The following is a 22686-nucleotide window of genomic DNA, read 5'->3' as shown; positions in this document are numbered from 1 at the left end:
CTCCCAGACGCTTGCAACATGCTGATACATTTGCCATCTAAAACATCCTTTTTCCTTACTCCATACCGAATTTCCAAGCTTTTCCCTTATCATATCAGCATGTTTGTATATTTGTGTGAAACTGACTGTTCGACGAAAAGCTCATGACGCCCCTACTTGTTACATCCGTGTAACAACAACAAGTACCTGTTGTTGAGATATAAAAAAGAATCCTAGCAACGGATCTTGTTTTAAACGTAAACTAACCGTCGAGTTGTTAAGGCAAAATTACATTCGCATATTCGAATTTTTTTGCGAACAAAGATCTCAAAGTGAAAGTTGTTGATTGTAACGAGTCCACCAGATTTCCGTTACTAGTTTTCCCTGAGAGTGCTGTAAAAAGGAATTCGGGAACTAAATAACGAAATTTGTGTTGTGAATCTTTTTTGGAATTGGTTACGAACCTCCAACTGAACGACATTAGTGAAATTGTGAACGTTTGTGAAGTGTTCTGCGTTACGCACTTTTGGAAGTTTTAGTGAGATATTACAAGTTTGTAAGTAGAGTTTGGTGTTTAATGTTGTGATTGTAGCGTGTAGGCAATGAATAGATCAGAGTAAGATTTATCTTTTACCTCTTACAAGGTAACCTTCAATCGTTTATATATTTTTACAGAATAATTTTGAATCTATAATAAATTATTGATATTTCTGGGAGTGATGAAAATGAAGCTAAAAATATGTCACTTTTGAAAACTGTTTCTTGTTTATCTTGTCCTATTATAAATATAAAAAGGCGGTATTTCATGACTTTCTAGAAATAGTAGAATCATGATAAAATTTAAATTTCGAAAGTCGCTAATATGGTGTTCTCATTGAGTGTACCCTATTTTAGTATAGTTAGGTGCAGTTCAGTTAAGTGGAATATGTTACGATATATTAACCCCAGTCTTTTTGCACAATACGTTCAATGATGAAATAAATTTGGAAATAAGCCTAAAATTTTAAAGAATGTTTTTAATACATACTTATAAAAATTTCTCTTTTTTTGTTAGTACTGATAGTAAATTGTTTTCCGATCTAGGGGGTGTCTCTTTTTATGTCTTGTAATCGAAAATTTCGGCATTTCATATTTCTTTTTAATTATTCATTAATCATTATGAGCGCCTTCTACCATGGGGAATCACCATATCAAATTTGCCAATTAGCACAGGTTTAATATGGGAAGATAGAAAATAGTTTCCCTACCGTATCAGAAAATAATATCTGTCTGACAGATATCCGATTATTTCCTGACGACATTGCATCAAGCGATGCGTTAACTTATCTCCCCTTCGCAATTTGTCAATCAGAATTCTATGATTGAAATTAGCTGGATTTGCCCTTTCACCATTAACATCTCTGCTCATACACTGCCGATATACCTATGTATGTCAACGATCTTCTGTATCTATTCACATTGACTGCGCGAAATGGAGTTGAAATCATACTCGTAATTCTTGTCTATTTCTACTCTAATATATTGTTGCGAAATATAGATAAAACAAAAATCCTTCTATATTAATACCTTCATATCTGCTAATGATGTTCATCCGAACGAAAAGTTTGAAGCTTCATGTTTACAGTTGTTCTTTAATAATGTGACGAATTTATTAGCAGCTCGCAATTATTATTAATTATATTATTATAATCCCTATTAATCTACATAAATTATGCGTTATATCATTGAGTGCCACTTTATTCTCTCCGCAAAATATGTTTCAACAAGGGATCTAGTGTTGTAGTGACTATGTAAAAGTAGTTTCTTTAATAAGATCACTTTTTTTCTACCTTCGGTAGTAAGGGCATCTAATTTGCCCGATTCCTATTTCGCTGGAACTTCGTCTTAATTATTCTTCTTACTTCCCTTTTCTTCGCTTTACCTGATGCAAAAGCGTCTGATGATCATCGGAGGTAATTTAATTGGTTTAGCACAATTTACGATTAATAATGGATAAAGGATAATGTGCATCGCATCCAGCAACTGGTTTAGATCTACTTTCTGTTATTAACAAGAAAATAATTCCTCAAACATACTTATTAGAGCGAATTGGCTTCAGTATAGGGATTTTGCAAGTTAAATTCAGAATTTTCCAAATCAATTCAGACTATTCCAAATCAATTTCAAAATTTTCCATTTCAAATTCAGACTTTTTCGAATCAGGTATTTTTCAATACTTCACTCTAAAGTTTCCTACCAAACACACTGGGATTTTTTGAAAAAATCTAGGTTGTCCATCAGTTTTGCTTTAATGAACCTGTCTGAACATATAATAGTCCAATGGCGTCCTCTATGGGTAAGTGTCCGAAAGTGATACCAACGCCACAATTTAAAATACTTAATACTTGGAAAGTCCTCTGTATTGCCCGTAGATATTAATGAGGTTGAACAGGAAACGGTGTAGTTAATTGGAGTCACAAGCACCCAATCTTATATCTAGAGATCATGAGGGGATTATATTTTTTTTCCAGACCAAAGTCCATTAAAACAAATAATGATAGAAATTTGATAAATTGTTCAGATTTTTTCAAAGAAAACCATCATCATCTTTATCCAGTGGTAAAAGATAATATACAACTTTATAGTAAAATATTGATAAACTTCAATCTGGAAATAGAAAAGTTTGAACTTGAAATGGAAACTTCTGAAAATGACCTGAAAAAGTCTGAAGCTTGAAAATTTCTGAAAATAGTTTAAAAAATTCAGTGTTTGTCATGCAAAACCTTTATAAAAAATTTTCAAAATTAGACTATACTGCTGCTCAATAACCGGGTACACGAGTTTTCACTGAACGAGAATATACATATTTTGCAAAGAGCAGTAAACAAGTAGCGAAAAATAGATATTTACCTAGTTATGATTATATGTAGTAGTAGTATTTAGTATTTGTTTCATTCCAATACTCACTACACTTTGCAAAAATTTAGTCACATTTGTCTCATTAAGGTTTAAAAATACAACTTACTGAGACACAGATGGTGTATGCATACAAATATAGGAATTACTCGAAAATTCCGTAACAGGTCTCCAAAAGAAAGGTAACAAAGTAACAAACTAAAAAGTCTATCCATTTCAATTTTCCTACCATCTTCGGGAAGATACCACTAACTGCTTTACAATCCATTTCCATGGCTTCTCTCTAGACCAACTGCAGTTTTTATTGGTAATCGATATGAGTATTCAGAACCACATACAAGCTATATTATATTGGTTTCGGCGGAATGTTTGAATAAATGAAGGTTATTCACTTCAATGATATGGAAAGGATATTGAACATTCTGTTCACTGTAATAATTTCTCTTAACTAAGATGCAGCATTACCCACCATCCTAGAAAGGGACCTTTTATGCATATATCTATAGTGTTATGCCGTAGCGAGTAATTTTAACAATATTTCAAAATACATATATACGATTATACTCACTGTTGCCCATTCTGCGGAGTCCACAAGTTACTGTGAATTGAAATTGTTAGCGTCAGGCAGAAAAAGCATTCCCAGAGATGCATCGATTTTTCTTGGTGTTATGTCTCTCCAGACGAGTTAATTCTTCGTTGAATTCTACTTGACCGTGGTACTTGACTGCAAACCGCATATTAATACTCGTATATTGACTTTGAGTAGCAATTTCATTGGATTTGATCTCTGAAGAAAAAATGTATCTTCGGCCGCTTTTTGTGGTTACTGCAATTATCTTCTTTATTGTTCTAATTTTCAACGACTTTATCTTTTCCAAAAACTCACTTTTTCTTTCGGAGCGGCTCTCACATATTATAGATTCTTAGAGCAATATTCCCTCCAATAAGGTTCTATATGGGTGCCAGTTTGATTTCATTCCTGAATTTCCTCTGACTTATCACCAAGAAAATCAGGAATTTTTGTTTGCATGTTTTCTTTGGGATGAGTTTCCATTTCTTTAGTCAAAAGAATGTATGAAGACGATATCCTGATATCATTTATTTACATTTTTCTCATCCTAATAAATAAATAAAAAATAAATTTTGGTTTGAATACATGTGGCACAGAAAATTATCATTTGCGTTGATTCGGTTTAAATACGTTATTCATATTATATACCATACAATAAGAATTCCGCTTCCCGAATTCCGTGGCACAAAATTCTGGGTCACTGTTTGGAAGATTTAATTAAGGGGAGACAGTGAATTTTTCAAGAAAAACTGTTTGAATTTTCAGATGCCAGATTTAATTATCTAAAAGTACATACATTCAAAACTATGTTCAATTTTTTTTTTATTTAAAAGTGTTAAAAATTTACAAGGATATAGTATAATCCTTGGATCGCCGTAAAAAATCTGCGCACACGGTAGCCACTAGTGTTTCCTCAAAAATCATTGGAAAGAAAAACCAAAAAGATTATTAAATTAGAAAGTATAATTTAGTACTTGCCATAGACAATTTTAAAAAAATGTCGATATATGACAAAATGGTTGAATTTTGTACATAAATAGTGATTTTGCTAAGAACTAAGTAACGAGAAAAATCCTATGACAAATACTAGATAATGATGTATAGAATGTCCACAACAAACCTTAAGGCAATCGGTTCATTGGTTTCCGATAAATTTTGGGCACCGATTAGCAAAACGTAGTTCTTCAAGAAAATGCGATTTCGATAAACCATCTAGGTATATATCTCTCCTTCGGTTTTCCAGTTCACTAATCAACAAAGGCTTGTAACGTATATTGCAAAAAATGTGGCGAAAATCGACTGCAAGTAGCTTATGTGAGGAAGAGGAGAGACTGCCTTTCATTTCACATGCAACTCTCCGGCTTTTTCAGCCCTCAGATGAAGGTTCCTTAGAAAGGCATTCAGTATAATGGATCGAATATAGAAGGGCTCATTGCTTAAAGTAGCAGCTCCTCCAATTCCTAAACCTATACCATTATCATGAAATACTTTGTAATAAAATCGCTAATACTTATAATCTTAATTCCCGTGGAACTGAAAACTTCCTTAAGTTGAGTGCATGAATTGGAAAAATAGCTTATTATTATTGGAGTCTTCAAATTTATCCGAGGTTGTATGAGCGTTACTCATTTTTTTGGCAGTGCGGATATGCATCAAGAATTCTGCATTTGTAAGAACCTCAATCCCTCAATATTTTATATCCTAAACATGATATCTACTCATTTCCAAATTTCTCTGGCAGTTAAATGCAAAAAACTGGGTAATTTTTTTATTGTCTAGGATATTCGGCATCTTTTTTATTTTGGATAACACTGTTATCTGTGTTTGCTTCGTATGGATTCTTATTTGGTTCTCTGGCATATCTTCTTGCATATTCTGTAAAGTTTGAATAAGGGCTTTATTAATGACAATGAAAAAGGAAGCGTTCTTAGATGATTTGTGGAAAATTTTATAGTTATGTTTTACACTTTACCAGATCCTTTTGGCAATTCAGATACAGATCTTCATAGTTTAATTCATTTCAGTTTCCATAATGATAAATTTTCCCATGGTTCCGAGAACTACATACCGAACTGGAAAATCCTTCTTCTACTTCTACTACTTCTTTTATGACAATCCTTTGAAGCGAGGACTATATTACAACGAAACTAGTGACAGTTTCACTATTTCCACAATGCTCTTTCTAAGTGCAATTCATTGTGATATAAAGGTTGTGTAGCTTCGCTTATATTCCTCACGTTGCACAAGACACGTCTAGAAAGTAGGTGTACTCAAAATGTGAAGGGTTCAAAAAAATTTATTCAAAAAACATATGGTTATATGGAAAAGCCAATAGTAGTGAAAATACACATTTATCGCCCTATCTAAACGAGTTCGGGAATTGGAAGTGCGCGATCTGGATTTGCCGCGCAGCAGGCGAACTCCCTTTGTCAGGATGCCTCTCCCTTAATTTTCAATAGCCCTTTCTAATTTGTTTTTTTTTTGTGGGTCTCAGAGTATCTTGCCGCGTTCATAGCCTCCTCCTGAGCCTTATGGTTTTGAATTTTGGGGGCATTTGGAAGGTGGAAATTTGTGTCTCCGTTGAAACTATCTTGTGGTTTCAAGTCAAGTCAGTTGTAGTGGACTACCTAGATTAGCAGTTTTAACCTTATTAAAAGTCTCAACTGGAGTTTTTCTTTTCACAACCAGACAGCGGCAGACGGCGTGGATTTCGCACATGGCAAAGTGTGTGTCTGTTAGTAATGTTATTAGTGATGTTAGGTGCATCCTCAGAGGGATTCGAGAAAAATTGATATATCTGCCAATTAAACGCGAAGTGCGGAAGCGACAATTATTTTTATTGTTTGCTTTCGCATAAATAGAAGTTGTTCAGCCTTGGCAACTTGAGTCGTTGAGTTAGTTGAGGTCCTGCAACATAATATATTTTGAGCACAGAGTTATCTGCAAAAATTCGTTACATAAATTTATTCTAGTAGATTCGATTTAAATACGTTATTCAGACCACATACGAAGTCTGCTTCTTTTCTCAGAGGCTTCGCTTTTCTCCCATTCCGTGCCTTAAAGTTCTAGATCTATTTTATCGATTTAGTTGAAGGGAAAAGAGGTAAATTCGGTATAATTTCCATCAACAAAAAGTTAAGCGGCAACCAGTTAGTTCATCTGTTTCTGAAATAAATTAAGTCATCGATAAAGGACAGGTTCATTGCCCGCAGAGTTACAACTTAATGCTGAAGTTTATTATGTCCAGAACTTTCACAAAATTTGTCATAATTTTTCGACTAATGTGGGTAATGTGGAAATGCTATGGCTCAATAATAATAAGACTAAGTGAAACTACTTTGGAAGATAAAATAACAAGGATTCACCTCTGTCTCCAGTTTCTAAACCTAAACCAGCTTCATTTACCGTGAAATATTCAAATATTCTTTAGAGGTTAGAATCTTAACCGTTTCTGGACCCCATGTTTTGATAATTATTCGGTCTTTTGTTTTCCTTCCAAATCGTTTGTTAATGCTACTACCATTCATTCATAAAACCCCTAATGTTGAACTCTTTCTCTAGTGCTGGAGACCCTATCGAACCCTTTCTATTTTTTTTGTACTCGATCAATTCTTGAACGAAAAGCTAATAAAGGCATCAACCAAAAACAAAATAAATAATAATTACCGAGAATAAAAATCAGCAGCACAATATCATAAAATCTACCAATTTGTAAATATTTAGAAAAACTGGTTGTTCATGCAAAATCTTAACAACAAATTTTCAGTACAAGCTTTCAATCTAAATCAAATTTCAACAAATCACAAATATCTTTTATCATATACATCTGAAGTAATTTTATATATCCTGAAACTCTATGGTGATCGAATTTTTGGCCATTTTAGCTTTTTAACTGTTTGGGCTTTGTAACCTTAGCATTCCTTTGCCGATAAATGTCCATTTATGTGATGCAGAAAGGATTAATTGAATTCTTTAAATTGGGAATCGGAAGTTATACGGGTATTACCCATCCTGTTGGTAGTGCTGATATGCATCAAGTAGCTTGACTCTGTAAAAGCACATGATTTCTATGGACTTCTTAGGTGCATGTATTCAAATAATTTTTTTACTGCCTGATACAGATATCCAATAGTCATCAGGTTGACATCAGTCGAACTAACGCCGCTTGAAGCAGGATCCAAAGTTTTCCAACTGATTCCTCTTTATCATCCTCACAGTTAGATGGATAGATTTTTCAAGCAGAATACTATTCTACCTGCTTCATCGTTGAGAAAATTGATTTTGTTGCATTTTAGCTGAGGTTAGAAGGGCTTTTCTCATTGGAAAAGCTCAGCAAACAGTCACTATTTTTCCTGAAATACGCTGGGCCTGATGTCCCTTAAACTACTCGGGAAAAAGTTCTAAACGCATTCGATATTTGGCATTCATACCCACGGGGCACAGAATAATGAAATATTATGTACCTACATTTTAAATAAAGGTCAAACAAATACTAAATTTGTTTACCTTTCTGGGTACAGAAGACTAAACAACATTCTTAATAAGCAATGCGGCGCTTGAATTTCATTTGTGGAGAAATTATGTTTTATCATGACCACCAACTTTAACGAAAAGGAGATATCTCTTATTTTAATGATGGTGGGCTGATATTAATTTTTAATGACTTTGTATGTGGTTTTACCAGTAATGTAAATAATATTACACAGACTTCTTGGTTTTGAACTTTTAAGTACAAGAATCATATTAGAATATTCAGCATAGGTTAACTAGTTCTTGAAAACGCGAAACTCGAAAATGTTAATTTCTATGCATGTGTATTTCTGTAGCCGAATTCTTAGACTTTTCCCATTATTAGTCTTTACACCTTGGTAACTTAAGGTAGTATTCAGTTTATAATAAAAGGAAGCCAAGGGCTGATTTGGTCTGCTGTGCCATTGAAGCATGAGAATAGATAAAACATAAGTGCTACCATGAAAAAAATAGACAATTATTTATCAATTTCAATTAAGTTTTATACACAGTGCCACTATTGTACGTGATTAGCCTATTCACATGTATTCGGATCTCTCAAATACTCCGTTCTCAGTTGATTCTTCCTCTTAAGCTAAGATTCTCTAGTTATGTTCTTTGATTTTCCTTTTTGAGGGTTTGTGTAAATGCATTTTCTCAGAAACGGTTACTATTATTGATAAAAAATTTTTAGCGAGTACAATGGGCCAACACGGCCTGAGTGCTCAGAAGCTGTAGCTTCTCCCCACCACACACACAGATACGAAATTTGGTATAAAGGTGAGAGAAGAAGAAATTGACTGAGCTCTTCCCTTTTAAATCATCAAACACAAAAGGCCTTAAGTTCATCCCAGAATTATACTACCAAAGTTGGTGGGAATCGCACGATTCCTAAAAAAATTAGTTGTTTACTAATGATTTTCACAAACCAGTATGAGTTTAATTTACTTCATTTACATAATATTGAATGACCTGACGCCAAAATCTGCTTCAAGTCTCAAATTTATAGACCCGGCCTCTGGCAGAGAATCTGCCAGTCTGCGCAACGATGTTCAAGTGCTTTGCCACTCACTACAGGGGATTCTCTTTCGGTCAATCACGTTCAAGTGAAGGAAATTTAAACCAAGTCGTCTCCCCTTCCTTCTGAAGGAAGCGGTGGATCAGCACACTTGCACTAGGGGGGCATAATGAGGAAATTTGTTTCAGAGAATATTTTAATTTGTAAAGAGGGGGGTCGTTGGTGAAAAAGTAATAATAAAAAGTAATACTACTCTAAATAATTATATAAAACGCAAATAGCCTAAGTCACTATATATGGTAACCACAATTATTTCGATTCCTCTATAACACTGCAACGTAAAATTAAGAAATCAAATTTTTGACGACTTTCCTTACCACTTTATTTTCGCGGATCTTAGCCTATTTACTTGCAAGAAAGAGGTTTTATCAGGTGATATTACAAACCGAAAGTTTCGTAAATGAGGTAGTAATCATTCTCACAAACTATTCTGCACAAACGTTTAGGAAAAATAAAGTCATGCCTCTTCCTAATAAGGACAATCAAAAAAAGTCAAGTGACGACGGCTTTACGGTTTCTTGCCCTGGGAGCCGCTACGGTCACGCTGCTCCCAGGGCAGAGGTGAGGCAGCGTCTGACGATTTGCCTCTGCCCTGGTAAGAAACCGTAAAGCCGTCGTCGCTTGACTTTTTTTAAAAGTTTGGGTGCAAGCCCTAAGCGAGGGGTCCGTGGACCAGGAAAGGGGGAGTAAGTTGCTCCCCATTTGGTCCGGTCCTGCATTAAGTTGATGCGGACTTAGGACCCCATCATTCTCAAAACGAAGGACAATCAGTTTTGAGAAAAAAATGAATTCATTTTCAAAAGTTTCTGATATAAAAAATATAAAGCTTAGCTTCAAAATACACAATTTTTGACAATCCTTATCTAGTTGCCTATCACCGCAAATATCATCTAAACCGCCTGTCATTGGAATTTACCATGCCTTTTTAAGGGGGAAATAATGCTAACAATCGGACAAACAGAGGCAGAAGTGATTTTTAACAGGTCATGATTTATAAAAGACTTTTTGTGGTTCTTTTGTTTTCTGGATTTTGGAATTTAAAGATCCTTTCTTAATGAGCAGGACCGTTGTACTTTATTTTCCCCAAATGTGGATACTTCAGAAAGGAGGTGCATTCGTGGTAGATGGTTCATTTCAAAGGGCTATTCAAAGACGGTAAAAAGGCCGGAAGCACACATGGTCCTAATATATAGGAAGAGAAAGTACACTGTGTCTGCCCTTTGAAATAAAATCAACTTGGGAAATCGAAAGCTACACACTTCTCTGTGCAAATCAGTTCAATTTGCACCTAATTAAAAATACAATTTCATCCTCCTTTGGTGGAAATCTGGCTTCACAGTGAGAGTTGAGCATTAGTTAACGTAATACAGAAATAAACAAGTCGGAAACTGAAAGCTCGTCGCTTCAGGTATGAAAGGTTTTGTGGATGGAGAACATTTGAAAGTACGATGACTCCATTTATACATAGCTTATAGTCTAACTGCATTGAATATATTCTACTCATCATTAGAATGTGATAATGACAATAACTTCACGCGTAAGACACAGCTATGTTATTCTCCGCAAAACCTTCAATAGGATGGGAAAAATACGAGTCTTTAATACTATACATGGTGCTCCGGACATGATGGTAGATATTTTATTAGTGGATAGCACCACTTGTTTTACGAAGATTGGACCAAGGAACGGGAACTCTATCTTTTGCCGTTACAGAGTTCAGTTCAGAGTTCAGTCATTTGATCTAAGATTTGATACCATTTTCAAAAACTACATAAAATTTCTTATAAATGGATATTTTTCAATTGTAAAGGCCATCACCATTTCAGTGATATAACTGTGACTCCTCACTTTCGTATTTTATAATCGAAACAAAACTAAGGTTCGTCCCAGAAAGTACTAATCAAATCCTTTTATTTCACACCCTACATAGATAGATAATAAGGAAAAAGATACACCCACACAAAAGTATGGCACTCACTGCATGCGTGGGATTTCACAGTTCCCATAAATCTGCTGAATTTGGTTTCAATCGACAAAACCCTTTTTCCAGAAAAGTTCGTTCTACAGGCACAAAATCTTAAAAGAATCTTTTAATCCCAAAGGTTATAATAGTCTCCATTTTACACAAGGCAATTATGTTCTTCGATATTACGTGCCATAAGACGACGTTCAAAAGGAATATCCTGATATTCTGGACATTTTGTAGAGATTTGTTTTTCGTAGTTGAGTTATGCCTCACCTAAAGGTTATAATAAAAATATATGTATAGTGACTCCCGATTTGAAGCGTGAATTATAAAAATTATACAGATCCAGAAAATTTCACATTGAAGTAACTAAGAAATCAAACAGCAGAAACAACGAAACGTAATATATGCCAAATAGAGTTCATCGGAGGCGGTCTAATGAGGATCTAAATCATCCTTTCGTTGCTGATTTCGTAAAATTAAATTACAACACATTTTTTCAAGAAGGAAACGCATCCGACCAGGCTTTTCACATGCTCCACTTTGATGCATTCTCCACTCAACTTTTGTAAAAAAGTATCCTAAGGCGAAAGGATAACTGCTCTCAAAGCTTTTGAACTTTAGAAATTTAAATGCACCAAAGTTTTTCAAACAATTGTATCTAGATGTTGGCAAAAGTGAAGAAGGATTTCTTTCTTTTCAAATTTTGTTATGAAAATTTGTGTGGATGATGATGGACATTTTCATGGACGGGAAATACTTCGATTTGTAGAATGCAAGATGCAACAATTTGCAGGTTTGTTATCCTACATCATCTTGGATGTACATTTATAGTATGGGGGGGTTAGTAAGGAATTCTTATGTACTAACTTGTTTGGTAAAGTTGCTGTTCATTGCATCTTGCAGAGGTCATCCAATAATAAGTGTGTTCGTTTTTCTTCCACTGTATTCCACAGAGTTATTATTAAAAATTATCTTCATATGTTGAAGCTGGTACAGTTAGTTTTAACATAATTTCCGCCATCAGGATGGCAAACGCTAAGTGTACAGAGAATATCTCTTTTGTTGGGCAGAGTAAAGTCATTTTTTCCGAAAAGTTTAATGTCCGCTAGCTAATATAAGATATGGAAAAAAACACTTTCTATTCTATCATAATAATAACGTAATGGCTGCCTTAGCAGTGGAACTCAATCTAAGGTGCAAAATAGTATTCAATCTATTTTAATACTAAAATGTAAACAACACCAACAAATAAACAAGTCGAAATATCGAAAGGTGGACGCTTCTGATATAAAGGTGTTGTGTCTTTTTTTCTCAGAAAACCTTAACAAGTCGGGAAACCGGAAGCTAGGCGCTTCAGGTGTGCAAGGTTTTGTTTGCTTTTTCTGTGAGTATATTTAAGTGTAGAACTATCCCATCTGTACGTAGCCCGTTATGTATATGCATTTAGCATGTCTGACTACCCAGTTTAGTGTGATATTGATATTCAGTTACTAAATCTCACGGTAGAAGGATATCACCCACTGCATGCCTGGAGGTCCACAGTTCCCACCTTCTCACCAAATTTCGTGCTAACCGGTATAACCTTTTCTGAGAAAAGTGTCTGTGACAGACAAACAGACAGACAGACAGATAGACAGACATTGTACGTTTGTTTTGCAAACGAAACCTTAAAATGGAAATACATATGTAGAGTTTAGTCTGCAAAAAAGTCAAAAAACACAAACTAGTTGAGCATCTGTTGGGACTGGAAAGGAAAAAGGAGGTACCAGTGACAGTGGATGGGATGATGCGGGGTTTGTATACGGGAAAAGGATGGGAGTTAGAAGTTAGGATGGGTGCTAATGATAGGAAGGTTTTTAAAATTATGGATGGAAACAATTGCCGGTGTAAAAGGCTACTCTACCTTGGGGATCAAAAAGACGGTTTTGAAATTGGAATGATAGAAGGATCTGTGGAAATGGATAAACCCAAGCAGATTATCTTCAACTATCTTAGTAGTAAGAGGATTGGGATATGGCTGACACTTGACCAGGAAGTTGAGGACATGACGAGCAAGAAAAGCGTCTATACACGGTTTGAAAGGAATCATAAAGGATCTCATTGGAGATGTACTTGGAACGGTCTTGATGATATTGGAGCAGCGATGAAAAATTCAGGGTTCTTCGAGTTGAAATTTTTCTATTCGGGACGGATAGCAATGGTAAATGAGAGACTAGTCCGGTCGAGAATTTTCCCGGAGTAAGATAGGATAAGCTTGTTAGGGATCTGTTCGAGGATGGGAGTTATGCGAGCATTCTTCCAATCAGTGAGGATCTGGACACTGGCTAGGCAGTGGTCGATTATTAAAGAAATCATGGACAAAATACTGGCAAAGAATTTTTTTTTGTCTAGACCGACCGATTTCTTACTTTTCAACAATACTTACGACTGATAATGTGTATGGTGCAAATATCTTCGGGTTGTTTCGGGTGAATAAGTGGTTGGAAAAAAAGGTTTTAGTTGGACTGCGGATGGTAAAAAGTTGGTCTGGACTGAAGCTACTCTATAGATTCACTTTTGAAGTGTTGGTCGCGAATATGGAGAGGGCAGCGATGAAGTCGTTGGCAAAGATGTTTTTTTCCGGCAGCAGAGATGTTTTGTGAAAGGATTGAGGTTTGCTGGGTGATGTTGCTCAGACGAGGACAAATTTTCATACCTCCCTGAAGAAAATGGATTTGCGGATTCGTTTCATTAATTCCCAGTTTACCTTCTGAAAGTCGAGGGGTGAGGTTGGAGTAGGAAAGATGGCTCTCTATGGGAACATGATATCCAGGACCAAGGCATTATGCCCATTGATGCTGGGAAATCTTTCTAGGAAGGGATAGGTTTTGGTAGGTAGATTTGATATTTAAATAAAATTAATGAAAGGATGAAGGACAGAATGGCAGATCCCTTTACTAAAGTAAGGAAGGGCTGGACTGGAATAGGATTAGATAATATTATGACAATAACTGATATTGAAACGATGGTGAGTCTTCCCGTTTCTATGGAACAATGCGTCAAACCAAAATGAGTACCGGATGCTAATGTGTTGACCTATTACTGCAAACTAGGCTTTGTCCAGTGCTCGTGAGGGACGGAGACGGAAAGGATTTGATAGAAATCACGGGGATCAAAGAATTGTTTAAACAATAGCGACGAAAGAGATAAGGGTAACTTTATTACACTTAAAGATATTCGGATACGGAACAGTTGGTTGCATAGGAATTTATCAAACTTGACGATGGTGGTCGTTCAGTTCGGAAATGGTTGAATGTGGGAAGTTGGGTTTATGTTGATAATGCTGTTTGATTTCGCCCAAAAGTACTACATGGGTACTCAAAGAAATCCGTATTGGAGATATTTGAAGAACTTGTCCGATGGAAGAAGGTGGGAGATCATGAATCTGGTTACATATCATGTTGCGGTTGAAAGGTGGCAGTTGGTTGCTGCCTCACCCAATCCCCAAGTCTTACACTGCAACCCCTGCTTATTTCAGGTCTTTTCGAAACTCACGAAAGTGTGTTGGATTGTCCTAATGCCGGCAATGTGTTTCTGTATGAACATGTAGTTGAATGTGACTAGCTAGAGATATAGATGGACGTTTATGTCTTCGCTCAAGTTGTGACGCTGCTTGAGCCTTCAGGTATTCAGCTATTTTAAGGAGGGCAATGAAGAGTGTGAACCACTGAGAATGGGGCTTATCGATTTCTGAGAGGGGGAAGTATAAGTGAAGGAGTTATTATTGTTTTCCGTCAGGACTCTTTTTGACGTAGGCTTTAGGTGTTTTTATAATAATTTCGTGAGAATTAGCTAGTTTTTTAATCAGGTAAATGTTAGGGAGAACACTGAAGATACTATCTTTTATGGTTTAAAAATTGTTGAACGGGTCAACCATACGGTACTTCTTTTTGGTGACGACTTAAATTTCGCTCACTGACGGGAGCCACTTATCTGTCTTTTCATTATTTGCTTCCTTGTAGGTCACTAGTCTTTTCACTGGTCTTAAAAAAATGTTCCAGTCTACTCTTGCTGGGCTCTAACAATTTAATTGTTTTATATTTGAGACGTACTTTCAACTAATTATCAGAATACTGTCAAATAACACACTAGAAAAATACTCGGCACACAAATTGTAATATTTTTTGTCGGACGTACTTGAAAGGTTACAGCAGACGTTTTTTATTTGAACACACTCATAGCCCCCAGGATGAAATCATTTTGTTAAAGTATCTGACATGAAAGATCCGTTTATTATCAAGGATAGTATCTTATTCTAATGAAAAGGCAGATCCAGGGAGAGAATCTGAGTGCCACGGTTTACTGGTTAGACTATGTGGGAGCTACTTTTCAAAGTGTCTCCTTACTTGTTTGGTTAAAATAATTCGGGTTTAAAGTTAAATTTTTCAGCGACGCAAAGCGACTTTTGAATACAGTTCAAAACACTAGTTAATTATAATAAATATCTCCCAACAGCACACTGTGCAATTATCCAATGCAGTTTTCCGTCAAGTTTTCATCGGTTCATATTATCTTTTCATTCCATATCATTGCTACCTCTTCATACTTTTTTCACTGCCCTAGTGTTAGTAATTAAAGTAGCATACATTTTTTAAAACTGTCATCGACCAGACGACACATTGGTCGCGGCTGTTATGTAATTTTTTTCTGTCTTACAAAATAAATATTTTTTTTAAAGTTTTGTTGAAAACTACTTATCATATCAGAACTTCACTCAAGGCCCTGGAGTCACATTAGATAATTAGCTCTGCTTTTGCACATACTGCCACGAGGTCACCAATCGAGCAGCAAAACTATCAACCGCTCAACCGCTCGTTCTCTGATTTTGACTCCATGCAACGCTCTTTAGCTTTCTTCAACTCCCTTGTAAGAAGTATCCTCGAGTACTGTTCCGTGATCTGATCACCCTCCAGTAACTATGATTGTTTTGCTCTTGAAAAGGTCCTTGTGAGTATTGCGTCACCCGTCTCCGCATTTTGAACTTCCCCTTCCTACAACAATGTAGAACCTATCTGAATTTATGCCCATTTTGTAAAGTTTCCTCGGGTCTGATTGACTGGTCTGCTTCTAACAACACCACCTGCTGTCCTGCGTCTTATAATGCAAGCAACGCAGACATTTTCAGCGTGCCCTTTGCGGAGCTGAGAATCTATTTCCAATCCCCGATTCCTTAATTTTGTCGAAGTTAAAACGCACAACAGCTTAGTCCCTTATACTTTTTTTCCCTGAGTAGTTCTTCTCTTCTAAGGTTCTTACATTCCCCTTCTGCTGAGGGCAATAACTAACTCGAGTTTACTCTGTTGATTGTTTGTTAATAATAAACAAATAAGTAAAATAAATAAATACACTCACACAACAAGTACACAAAACCTTTCATTCATATTGTACTAAAGTCCTAAAATAACGTAAAATTGACCTATCACGGGTCTGGTAATTAATAAATAAATTTTATTATGTATTGGAGAGAACCTGTTACCTTGGTTGACGAGAAAGTAGCAACTGGTTGTGAAGTTATATTTGGAACATTAAATCAAAGTAATTTTAAGTTGAAAATGGGGTGCAGCCTTCATATTAACTAAGCCTAATTTATCCCTGATTTTATTACTGGGTATTTTGTAATTTCTTTATGTTACATAACTTTCTAATCGTGCATTCAAATTTGAAACAGCATTCTATAGACACGGGGGGGGGGGGGGGGGATTCATTCAATGAAGATAGAACCTTCAATCGAACAAAATAAATCGTTAACATTTTATTTATCTGAATAATACGTACGTGCGTACTTTCAATCCTCCCGAGTCTTGGTTGTTACGTATACTTACACATAAACAGACATATGAATAACACTACCTGTTCGAACCATTTCTGTACGCAACAAAGTCATGGCCTCCTACTTTGCCAATTCCAGGCGTTACAGTATAGCGGATGATCTCCTTCCCAAATGTGATAGTCCACCATGTGAGCAAGTTTTTTGATCCAAACACAATGAACAATAAATCCCTCTGGTTCTGTCCTTTATCACACTATAAGTCGTTCCTTAACCTTCTAAGAAAACCTTAACGGTAGGTTTGTAACAATAGACTAAACTTAAACCTGAACCAGGATTTGAACGTGGCGGGCAAGCATACATGTCGAAAGAGTCGTTGACTCCCATCACACATAATCCCAGCACGGTTAAAATGCCCCCAAAATTTACTGTCAACTCAATATAAAATAAATCCACCCTTCCCAATCTAATAATATCCAACTTCTTCAAATTGCATAATACCCAAATCTACCCTAATTATGAGAAGACCAGAAAATATCTAAATGTAAATTGAAAGTACAAGATTATCAGATTACTCGCTGCGTTTCTTGAGCTTGCCAGTTTATTATTAATTGCGGGTACAATAATAATTTTCCCTAATGAGGTCAATCAGCTAGAATTAGTTGAAAGGAGATATTTAATTTTGAAAATCACTACCTTACTCCTTTGTGTCAACACAGAATGATAAACCATAACCACTTTGGTGTCGACCAGGTGGGTGCCGCCTTCCTACTTCTTGACGGGTGCTTAATCAAGTGAAAATAACTTGGACTTTTGTTTATCCGCAGATGGCTTTGATCTTTTTCCGTCTGTGGATATTTGTGTTGTTACGCTGATTGGGTCAATTGTTTGAAGAAGCTTGTTTTTGTAGAAAAAATTATTTGTGTCAAAGGACAAAGTGAAATAGAAGTGAAGTGCGTTTGTATGTTTTATATGATATTATATTTGACGCATTCATGTGAGAAAGTGAAATTTCGATAAACTCGGAAGAATGGTTTCTTCTCCGAGATTTCAAAAGTAATATGGTTCTCAGCACTAGATTGAACATATGCTTATGATTATACTTTTATCCTTATAACACACATACTTCACATATACGCATATATATCCCGAACAAAAAAAAAGCAAGTATATGACTGTAGTGCAAACGAAGGGAATTCACTTAAAACGATGTATGTCTTTGAGAACATAAGCGACATTTGTAGGAGGTTTTCGATGTGCTATGAAATGGCGTCGTCCAGCGAAATACTTTTTAAGGTTTTGTGTGAAACAAAACCTTATTAGAATCGATTCGATGTCTGTCTGTCCGTCTGTCTGTCTGTCTGTCTGTCTGTCTGTCTGTCTGTCTGTCTGTCTGTCCGTCTGTCTGTCTGTCTGTCTGTCTGTCTGTCACAGCCGATTTATTCGGAAACGGCTGAACCGATTGTCACGAAAATTGGTAGGAGTATGTAATCTGCCGTTCCCTTTACATGCAGCGACTGACGCCATTTTGTGTTAAGTTTAAGGGGGGCTCCCCATACATGTGAAAGGAGGGTGCAAAATTTTTTTTTATAAAATGTGGCCATGTGGGGTATCAAATGAAAGGTCTCAATTAGTACTTTTCGAAACTGGCTCAATATTTGATATGGGGTGAAACATAGGGGAGTGAGGGCTCAAAATATGACCCCCAAAAAGTGTAACAGGTCTCGTTCTCAGAACCTATCCAACCGAAAAATCTGAAAAAAATCTCAATAGTGCATCTCTACGAAATCTAGGCCTCAAAATATATCCGGTGCCGATATCTGTACAAATAAAGTTAATAATAGTATATTTCCACATTTTAGAAATTTACCCGACACCCCCCTTATGTTCATCCCAGAAGCACAAAATTTGGCATGGGTATAATGAAGAATATAGTGCACAATTTGGTCAAGTTTCAAGAAAATCCAACTATTATTAACAAAGTTATAGGGGGTAAAACTTTACCATGTTTCGTGAATTTCATGCACTCTACACCTAACCTGAATGACGTCATCATTACATATCAATTCGTCAATACCACAACGAAATGAGTTCTTAAGAATGGGGTCGCAAAGAATTATTTTGTTTTAGTTTTTTAGTCATTTGCATATATCAATTACTCCAACCAGACATGTTTGTATGTAGGTATATAGTATATGCGTGCTAATGAACTTTGCGGGTAGAGCCTAATTCAGATAGATATAAGAAGTAAATCGGAAATATGGGTACGATCAATTTATATACACATGCACGTATGTACAGTATTCGAAAATAGGCAGTTTGTTTGTTTAGGGTGAGCGTAACATCTAGGGCTGTAATATGTACGTATGTCTCGTAATTTTGTCGCTGTATACGGGTAGAAAAATGTGCGTTGATAAGATGAACACAAAACCTTTATACCCGAAGCACGAGCTTCCGGTATTCCGACTTGTTCCTATTGATACCGTACATAACAATCGTCCAGTGCTTTTTAGTAAGTAGCTGTTTTGGGTGCGGGTGAGCTTACCTTGTCTCATAACATCTAACGCCTACCTACATGCTATTTTATATGGAATGCTTGTCAAATTAATCGGAGTTGCCGACTTGTCTATTAGAAGTATATAGGCAGATTTGGTAAAGTTATTTTGAAACGTAGAGAAAACTGGAACGAACCAGGCAAATGCGTGGCAAGATGCGCTGTTGCGTTTTCTATACAGATGAGTCAAAACCAAAACAGGGTTCTGGAGCAGTAGGCCGCTTCCCGAATAAAAACGAAAACTGGGCTTTTCCTTTGGGACTTTATGTAACGGGTTTTAGGCTGGAGTAAATGCGATCCTTAGGGGTCGAGGCTGAGTGATCGACGATCGGTTGAAGAGCAGGCGCATCGCAATCTGCACCGATGAACAATCCTGTGAACACTTTCAAAATCGTACAGGTAGAAATGGATTGAACTCTGTAGATTCAATCCGGTAGAACTACTCGGATGGGTTCATCTTCCATTAGGGTATCAGTAGCGTTGGCTAATGATACTGTCAAAACCGGGGAACAAACTTCCTATAATGGCAGGTGGTTGAGCTTTAATTCTGCTGAGCACATCAAACTTTTCCTGTCAGAACCAAACAAACATACTGTAAAGTTTACCCTGTCGAAAAGCAGGAAGGCTTGCAGGACATTATTGTGGGCATTCTGACTAGCTATAATTTACCAGCTAGGCATATGTTCAGAATAGCGATTCTTTAAGGTGATACGTGTTCATCCTGCAATGAGGAACTAGAATCTACGGAACATTTCAACATTCTGCCTATGGACGCTTCAGACATCAGATTTCTGGAGCTATAACTGTAACTATATATGCTTCAAATCAGAAGCTCAAAGAAAAACGTTAAGTTAAGAAATCTTCGTTTACATTGAAGGGTGTAGCATTTCGAGTGAATTGTAAACAGGATGCATTAAACATATACTTTCCAATTTGAATAAAACATTCAATAAAGAAATTGCAATTAATTTGATCACATTGCTTTTCAATCAGATAACAAGCTCACAGCATGTGGTGTCACAAAAAATAATGGGGCTTGTCGTTGTTCTTAGAAGATTTCTATTTATCAATCAACATCATTTTTGTCCCTTTCATAGAAGTCCCGTCAGATATAAAATACTGGTGTCCGTAATTTTTCCAATTTTGAAAACTCTGCTGGAATTCATTTTTCGATATGGGGTTGAGCTCCTCCTTCGACTCTATTTTCATCTCATCAATGGCAGCGAAATATTCGTGGTTTTCTTCACTCTTGGGAGTGGACAGAAGCCGTATCTGACGAATAGGGTAGCTAAAGCATAATTATGTTTTTGATTTCCACCAAAAAATGACGAACAGGCCGTGAGATGCTGTAAGGAATATAATCGAGATACAATTTTCAAAAATAGATTGGTTACATTGGGGAGGTTGAAAGTAATCATTTTTTAACGGACCCATTCTCAGAAACTACCCAACTGAAAAATCCGAAAAAATCAAGAGGCTGCCACTATATGGTACCTAGGCTCCAAAGTACCCTCCATACCGATACCAATTCAATAATAGTATATAACTATAATTACTATAGTACATTACCATAATTCTGCCCATAATTGTTTTGAATATGATAAATCCGCGTGAATGGGAGATGACGTTTTTCCACGGATCACGTGTCCCTTTAGAAATAGCTATAATATGAGTTCATGCAGTTTAACCTTAAAGTTTAGTCATCATTCCGGAGAATTAGTTTATGACCGGCATGATACTATCTGAATCATCATACTCAATTTCATCTACTTAACTCATTTAACTGTTGCACTTCACGTCTTTGTATGTATGTATGTTAATTATGAGGAGCTCCCTCGAGCTTAAGGATCTATGCAGAACAATTTCAATTAATGGTACGGGTGTCCGATACTACCGAAAAAGTATAAACTAGATAGAATAAAAGATACACCACTAGTTGTTTAGAGAATTACTTTCCATCTACTGTTGAATTGTTCATCATCATCATCAGCGGCGCAATAACCAATATCCACTATAGACCTGCCTTAATAAGGAACTCCAGACACCCCGGTTTTGCCCCGAGGTCCACCAATTCGATATCCTTAAAAGCTGTTTGGCAGGTTTCCCTCGTCTTCTTTCTCACCATAGATATTGCCCTTATAGACTTTCTGGGCTGGAGAGACGTTTCGAGCGAAAGGGTCTTTGTAAGCTGAAATAAGCTCTATTGGCTGCCAACAACCGTGCGCAGATTTCATCGACGTTGCTGTTAACGGTTGTGATTTTCGATCCCAGGGTGTGTTCTTCTCATGATATCCATATCATCAGCCTAGGTCAGTAGTTGGGTGAACTTAACGAGGATGGTGCCCCTTGCATTTGCCCCAACATCACAGATCACTTTTTCCAGGGCCAGGTTAAAGAGGACGCATGATAGGACATGCCTTTGTCTTATATCGTTGTTGATATCGAACGGTCTCAAGAATGATCCTGATGCTTTTATTTGACCTTACACTTTGGTCAATTTCAGCCTAGTCAATCTAATCAGTTTCGTCGGGATACCGAATTCTCTCATGGCCGTGTACAGCTTCCGGCCTTGAAGTCGATGAAAAGATGATGCAACTGATGTCCATATTTCAACATCGGATCTGTTGCTGATTTGCCTGAAGTGAAGTCTCTTTGGTATGGCCAATGATGCTCTGGGTGTACGGGGCTATCTGACCTAGCAAGATAGCGGAGAAAATCTTATTGATAATACTCAGCAACGTGATACCTCTATAATTTCTTGACTTTTTTTATTGAATCCTTGCCAAAGACAAATGGTACTTTCTTGTTAGCCTCGGTTAAAAAAGGGTTTGCAGACACACAGGCAACAACACACACTCCGAATTAATCCGTCCTCACTTTTGAGTTCTGTTCATAAGTAGCATAGATCATTCAAGAATAACTATCATATTTAATACCCCGCTGAGAAGAACGTTTGTGGCAAACTACAAGCTAATAGTTCTCAATCATTTGTTTTTGTTCTACCTTACGTACCTTGCTTACTGACACTTTGAATTAATTTTGGATGTCATTTGGAGTGTTCTCTCTTGGCCCGTTCACACATAGTTCATGCTCTTGATGGACTTTCTTAGATAATATTCTCCTTATTTTCTTCTTCATTAAGTTCCATCAAAATAGATGTGGATCCTACAAAGTCGTGTTTCCGTTCCGTTTGAGAAAAAACGAAAAATCAGGTGTAGATGCAATTCGTCCCCTGAAGTCATTGTAAGTAAAATCAAAGTAGTCTACGATTAACACGATATAGACGAGAACTTCATTTGCTTGAAGTATGAACACAAGAACGATC

The 22686-nt window shown here is 36.4% G+C and overlaps 1 protein-coding gene across 1 annotated transcript in view; it reads left to right on the top strand.

The window, feature by feature from the left end:
* The first annotated feature begins 235 nt into the window (after window positions 1-235).
* Window positions 236-22686, top strand: part of LOC119652872 (helicostatins) — a 141473-nt gene continuing 119022 nt past the window's right edge. The window contains exon 1 of the mRNA XM_038057231.1: window positions 236-535. The gene's annotated coding sequence lies outside the window, so the exon portion shown is untranslated. The remainder of the gene's footprint in view (window positions 536-22686) is intronic.

This window comes from Hermetia illucens, chromosome 3 (assembly GCF_905115235.1).
Source record: "Hermetia illucens chromosome 3, iHerIll2.2.curated.20191125, whole genome shotgun sequence".
Classification (NCBI taxonomy): Eukaryota; Metazoa; Arthropoda; class Insecta; order Diptera; family Stratiomyidae; genus Hermetia; species Hermetia illucens.
This window is presented reverse-complemented; position numbering and strand designations above follow the sequence as displayed.